The sequence below is a fragment of the Papaver somniferum genome, chromosome 8, assembly GCF_003573695.1.
Source record: "Papaver somniferum cultivar HN1 chromosome 8, ASM357369v1, whole genome shotgun sequence".
Classification (NCBI taxonomy): domain Eukaryota; kingdom Viridiplantae; phylum Streptophyta; class Magnoliopsida; order Ranunculales; family Papaveraceae; genus Papaver; species Papaver somniferum.
In genome coordinates this window covers 103,389,067-103,396,252 of record NC_039365.1, presented here as the reverse complement: position 1 = coordinate 103,396,252, position 7,186 = coordinate 103,389,067, and positions in this window count along the sequence as shown.

The following is a 7,186-nucleotide window of genomic DNA, read 5'->3' as shown; positions in this document are numbered from 1 at the left end:
ACTAGTTATGGTGAAGAAGAACATGGTTGATATGAAATGCTCATATGGCTAACCTTTTGGTTAACTATTTTTGAACCAACAAGTGCATACGTTTGGGTACGGTTAACAAACCTAGAAGCGTGCATTGTCAAGTGTGTGTAACAAGCTAAGTTTTCGATCTAACGGTTGAAAAATATTAGCTTGAATCTAAATCAGGTTTTCATATAACGGTGAATATAATGCTTTGTTACTAAGCTAACATTGATTGCAAACCCTGATTTGAAAGACTATATAAAGGAGACATCTAGTATTGTGCAAAACTAATCCCCACACATTACGTGTGATACTAGTTTGCGTGCTAGAGTCGATTCTCCTTTAATCTTTGGTTTTATTCTTATAAAAATAGGTTAACGACTTAAAGACTTCATTGGTATTGTGAAGCCAGACCGATACTACTTTTATCGTAGTAGTGTGATCTGATCTTGCATCTTCTATCGTACGAGTACAATCAGATTGATTGTCTTGAGATTGATATCTCCGACAGGCAAGATATAAAAAGTAATCACAAACATCTTCATTTCATTGTTTGTGATTCCGCAACATCTTGTTTCGTTACCATACGATTAAGATTGTTGTGAGGTTATTGATAACTCTAGGTTGTTCTTCGGGAATAGAAGAACGGATAATCAATTGGTTCCTGTTCACCTTTATTATTATCAAAAGACAGAACAAAATCTTTAGGGTTTATCTGTGGGAGACAGATTGATCCTTTGATAGACTTGTCTGTGTGAGACAGATTTGTTTATTGTCAAAGCCTGCTATTTTTGGTCGTAACAACTCTTAGTTGTGGGTGAGATTAGCTAAGGGAATCAAGTGAGTAATATCCTGCTGGGATCAAAGGCGTAGGAGCATAACTGTATCTTGGATCAGTGGGAGATTTATTGGGGTTCAACTACAGTCCAGTCCGAAGTTAGCTTGGAGTAGGCTAGTGTCTGTAGCGGCTTAATACAGTGTGTGTTCAATCTGGACTAGGTCCCGGGGTTTTTCCGCATTTGCGGTTTCCTCGTTAACAAAATTTCTGGTGTCTGTGTTATTTCAATTTCCGCATTATATTGTTTTATCTTTATAATTGAAATAATACAGGTTGTGCGTTATATCATCAATTAGAGTAATCCAACCTTTGGTTGTTGATTGTTATTGATTGATCCTTGGATATTGTTCTTTGGTACCATCCAAGTTATTCCTTGCATTTGATTAGAACTCGCAGTTCCTGCTTGAGTAAATCAAATCAAGAGAGAGATATAAACTCGTTGATATACTTTTAATTGATTGAGTTTTGTTGATTCTCTTAAAAGTATATTCGAGTTTGTCCATACAGATTGCTAAGTGAAATATTGGGTGGTGTTGTTAGACTCCCGCTTTTTCACATTCAACTCAAATATCTAGATTCGTATTATTGATATAACAAATGAAAGAAGGAACCTTTTCAGGGGAAAATGAAAAAAAATGAAAAAATGGGATATATTGCTTGATTTTATACGATGTCGGTTGTCCTAAAGTTGAATAGGTCTATACCGTGGGGATAAGTCAAGAATGATTCTTCTTTTACGATATTACCGGATATATAAGTTATCTTGTTGTTGTGCTTGTTGGTTTTAATATAGAGGGAACATCCACTCACATTGTTATTTTCATATTATCTCATATTTTGGTTTTATTACGTGTTATGCTAATATGTTGGGATATATTTTTTTCAAAGATTTACATACCTATAAAAAATGAATGCATACTGAAATATCAAATCCCACTATCTACCAATTTTAATTTCAGCAGGTTGATTTTCAAGATAGTAGATGGTGATGTTATTTATTTTGGACTAATAGAAACATACAGCTTTGTACAAGAAATATATCCTCAAAAAATTAGCTTCAAATCTGCCACTGTTTAGGTTTTATATATTAAAAAAAGGCATCCAAAGTGTGAGATAGTGTGAGAATAACAATGTGACTGGATCTTCTTTCACATACGTCTAAAGGTTTGTATGCCAGCATCTCGTCTTTTTATGAGATAAAGATGAGTTGGTGGGGCTCAAGGCTCATGGAGTCAGTTGGGATGTGCTCGTGAGTCTTAAGTCTCGTGGAGTCATATGGCACGTGCTCATGAGATTGAGATTGAGGCATGTATATTGTGCCTGAGAGTGTCTCTTGTTCATGTGATACTATGTAACACTTAATTTAACCAATGAATCTTATGGGGATGTTACTAGGAGTTGGGAGGAAGTTTATTTATGGAGGAGACATGGCAGGTGTTAGAGCATAGCTCGGTTGAACCCTCCAAACGTTGGTATGACAAATTTGGTTGTCATATTTTAGTATCAAAACTCATATAGAGTCGCTTGATTAAATACTAGAGTCAACTTCGTTTAGGTTAGACTAGAAAGTCTAGGAATGTTGAGACGTACAAGTATTACTCCGAAGACCTGAAGAATGTGAAGAAGTAACGACTACAACGATGACATCATCTTTCCTCTTGAGGTTCGTAATATTGATTTGATCTTGTTTCCATTCCTTACATATCTTTCAAGTCGGATTATATTGAAAATATAACATGCGAAGATGTATATAAATAATACTCTAGTGGTTAGACTTGGTCATGACATTATGATCAAATTATCAAGGAAATTATTAGATTACGAAGTATAACGCTTATCTTTTGAACTTCGTAAATACGGCATCGACATAATCTATAGTTGCTTGATTATGTGTGCATTATGTAGGTATGATTTCACCCTAGGAAAAAATGTTTTATAACATTTGTTTAAAGGAAGTACATATATGAACTTGTTTCATAATCGAAAGGAAATCAGATTGGTCAGGTTCTTTATTGAATATATTTTGAATGACCAATATAAAATTACAAGGTATAACCTATCTTAACTTGTTGATATTTATGGTATAACCGGGCATAGCCTATATAGTATAGATGCTTGTAATCAGTCACAAGTTACATTGGAAATCAAGGTGTAACCAATCACAAGTTATATTGGAATGCAAGTTGTACTCGGTCACAAGATACCTTTGGGAAGCAAGGTGTAACCGACCACAAGCTACTTCGGGAAGCAAGGTGTAACCGGTCACAAGCTATTGTGGGAGCAAGGTGTAACTGATTATAACCTATCTTGGGAATCATGTTATGACCAGTCACAACATATTTTGGAGTGATGGTATAATCGGTTCCATGAGCAAAACCAAGTTTCCATGATTCACATATTTCTTTATGATGTGTGTGAATTAAGGTTTTGGTTTTGCTAAGATGAGAAGCTTCTAGATGTCGACATTATTTGAACATGTACATAACTCTTATCATTAATAATATTTCTTTGGAAAATATTATTAATTATTCTGCTAGACTAAAAATAGAAGTTTTTTAGGAGAGTTTTCGGAAATATGGTTTGAAATTTAAGTGGAAATAGGAAAACCGAAATTAGGTACTTTAATGTGAATATCTTGAGAATATTTTCGGTTTTGGAATTTCCTTGTTGTCCAAACAACCTTGGTGTATAAATACTTGAGTTTGCATTTCTTGTAAACTATCCTAAGCGCCAGGCAAACTTTATTCTTGTCGTTTCTGGTGGAGCCGTCTATCTGGAGAGGAAAGTACCCTAATTAGAATAAATCTCTTGCGACCGCTCGTTTAAAGACTTTTGTGGGATCAAGAAGCTCTACGAGTACGGTTGGTAGGAAACTAGATAATTGCATTGTTATTGTAGTTTTTGATTATTGATTTGATTGACTAACGCTTGTTGAAACTTTGATTGCACCTAGTTTGTTTATTCTTGAGAACCTTTTCTTCTGATATAAGGCTCACTCAAACTAAATCAAATTATTGACGGGATCTTTAGAACCATTTTCGGATCTAAAGACATCTTGTGATAATCCATTGTGCACAGACTCCGTTCTATACGTGATTGATCACAAGAGGTTTCAAATGGTGTTGTGCAGGTTATTATTGAAGATAAACGGAGATTTGAAGACGACGAGGTTTTTCTTGTTAGTGTTAGTTTCCGTATCTTGTGAATTGTGTGCACAAACCTTGATCGAATGGGATCCAACTATAATCGTGTTTATCTTTGACAGACTTGATTGATTAGTTGCGTGAGATCGGCATCAACTTATATTTTCTCTTTGACATCTATATTGATTGATTGTGAATCTAGAGTTTGTTTATTTCGGTAAACAAAAGATATATTGATCTAACCAGACAAAGGAGATTATTGTTGAAAAAGTGGGGGTCTAACAACCTCAACCAATATTTCGCTTAGCAATCTATATGGACTAACTGCAATATACTTTCAAGAGAATCAACTAGACAGTCAGACTCAATCTTAAGAAAAGTATATCAAGGAGTTATATCTCAATTTCTCGATTCAATACTTACTCAAGCAAATAGAAATTTGCGAGTCTAATTGAATACAAGAGAAATTAACTTGAACGGTACCAAAGACCAATGTTCAAGGATCAATCAATTTCAATCAACAACCAAAGGTTGGATTTACCAATTGATCGATTCAACTCACAACCTGTGATATTTCAATTATATAACAAAATATAATGCGGAAAAGAAATAACACAGGCACCAAAAGTTTTGTGAACGAGGAAAACGCAAATGCAGAAAAACCCCGGGACCTAGTCCAGATTGAACACATACTGTATTAAGCCGCTACAGACACTAGCCTACTATAAACTAACTTTGGTCTGGACTGTAGTTGAACCCCAATCAATCTTACACTGATCCAAGGTACAGTTGCGCTCCTTACATTTCTGATCCCAGTAGGATACTACATACTTGATTCCCTTAGATGATCTCACCCACAACTAACAGTTGCTATGACCCAAAGTCGGAGACTTTAATAAACAAATTTGTATCACACTGAAAAGTATACATGAATAGATAAATCTGTCTCCCACAGAAATACCTACGAGTTTTGTTCCGTCTTTTGATAAATCAAGGTGAAAATGAACCAATTGATATACCGGTCTTATATTCCAGAAGAACAACCTAGAAATATCGATCACCTCACAATAATCTTAATCGACTTGCGAAACAAGATATTGTGGAATCACAAACAATGAGACGAAGATGTTTGTGACTACTTTTCTATCTTGCCTATAGGAGAAATTAATTTCGAGCCAATTTTACAATTGTACTCAATACGATAGAAACAGCAAGATCAGATCACGCAACTACATAGAAAATAGTTGTGTCTGGATTCACAATCCCAATGAAGTCTTCAAGTCGTTAACCTACAAGATGTCGATAGAAACCTAAGGTTAAAGGAGAATCGACTCTAGCTTATACAACTAGTATCACACAAGAGGGGTGGGAATTAGGTTTCCCAGTTGGTAGAGTTCTCTTTTATATATTCTTCAAATCAGGGTTTGCAATCAATGCTACCTTGGTAACAAAGCATTCAATATTCACCATTAGATGAAAACCTGATTAGATTCAAGCTAATATATTTCAACCGTTAGATCGAATCTTAGCTTGTTATACACAAATGAAATTATAGATGGGGAAAAATGAGTCGCTGGTTTTTTAGGGAAGTGAAGAGACGAGCGTGTTGTCGAGACTCCTCAACGGAGCAAACTGTTCAACCTCACACAGATGCACTGCGAAGGGATTGCTTAGATTCGAGAGATCAATCTGTAGGAATCCGGCCTAAACCAAGTCAATGGCCGTTCCAGAGTCAATTCGGTCGCAAAGAGGGAAATGAGTTGATCTGTAGGAGGGAAGCTGAGAATTGTGTGGGATCAATGATGATCAAGGATTGTGGATGTGTTGAAGGTTTCTGCAATAATGATGAGCTGATGAGTTCGAATAAGTTCTGGTAGATTGATGAATTCCTGAGAGTAATTACTCGAGAGATTCTATGTTGACAATTGCTGATGATGGTAATCATTCGTTTCCTCAATCATGGATTCAGAGACTTATTTATACTATCAGAATAGTAAACACATTGATCCCTGTAAGTGTGACGGTTTCTTGAGTAAAAGAGTGGGAAAGTGGGAATAGTAGTGAAAACCAGTTCCAGGTCGTGTGGAGACTTGGTTAACCGTCCATCCACTACTTTGCTAAATCCTTCAACCGTTTGCACAACTTACTCACACTTATCGTTGTGGATGCATCCACGTGCCGTAGGCCGCCATACCAAAACCCTAAGTGATATCCCCCCATGATACCGTGATTGATGTCTCACGATTTTTCGAGTCTGCAGGGCAGACGTGTTTCGATTAGTCATTCATTGACTTAAGTTTTGTTGAATTGAGCATGGGTGATGAATGCTCAGTAATTTATGAATTGAACATTGTAGTTCGTTGAATGATATTGATATTGCACGTGTTAGCAAAATCGTAAATTTGATGATGGATTGCTGATAATATTGATAGCTGGATCAATATTTGAGAAACTGAGCAAGTATTGCTCGTTTTAGCAAATTAATAATAATTTGCTGAGTTTGATAGTTTAATCAATATTGAGCAAGTATTGCTCAATTCGACAAATTATTTATTGGTGTCGTGACCCAATAAAATATTAAAACATTGGTAGATTACCGAATATTATATGATTAATTCAGATGTTGGTTGCTGAATCAACATAAATTCATTTAGTGTTTGAATCTTGCTTAGAGTGATGATTCGTGGAGCATTTATTCAAAACCCTAATTTTAGATCAATTATTTGTTAATTGATGAATCGCTGAAAATATATCATGAGTGATAGAGGGACCGGCCACATGGAATGATGGACGTCCATGTGGTGCCCAAGTGCTCGAGTGAGCATGCACCAGAGTCCTCAGTTGGATAGTTGGTGAAAGAATGATGATTAAATGGCGGTTTCATCATTTATTGAAATATTGCTCGATTGAGCATTAGGTGATAAAACCAAATTATTGAAAAGTAAGGCACTGACCAAGAGGGAATGAGACCGGCCCTTGGTGGTCGTGGGACCAGCTGATGGTCGTTTGAGCAAACTCCAGGTAGGTTGAAAAGAGTTTGGACCCAGTATGAGCGATTGCACAAATTAGGTCAAAATTATGAAAATGTGTGGGACCGGCTCATTGCAAGCCTCAGAGCCGCACTTGGTCGGTCAAGGGAGCATGCTCGTGTCACTATAATGCCTCTATCTCATTCCTGAGAGTTTCGGTATTT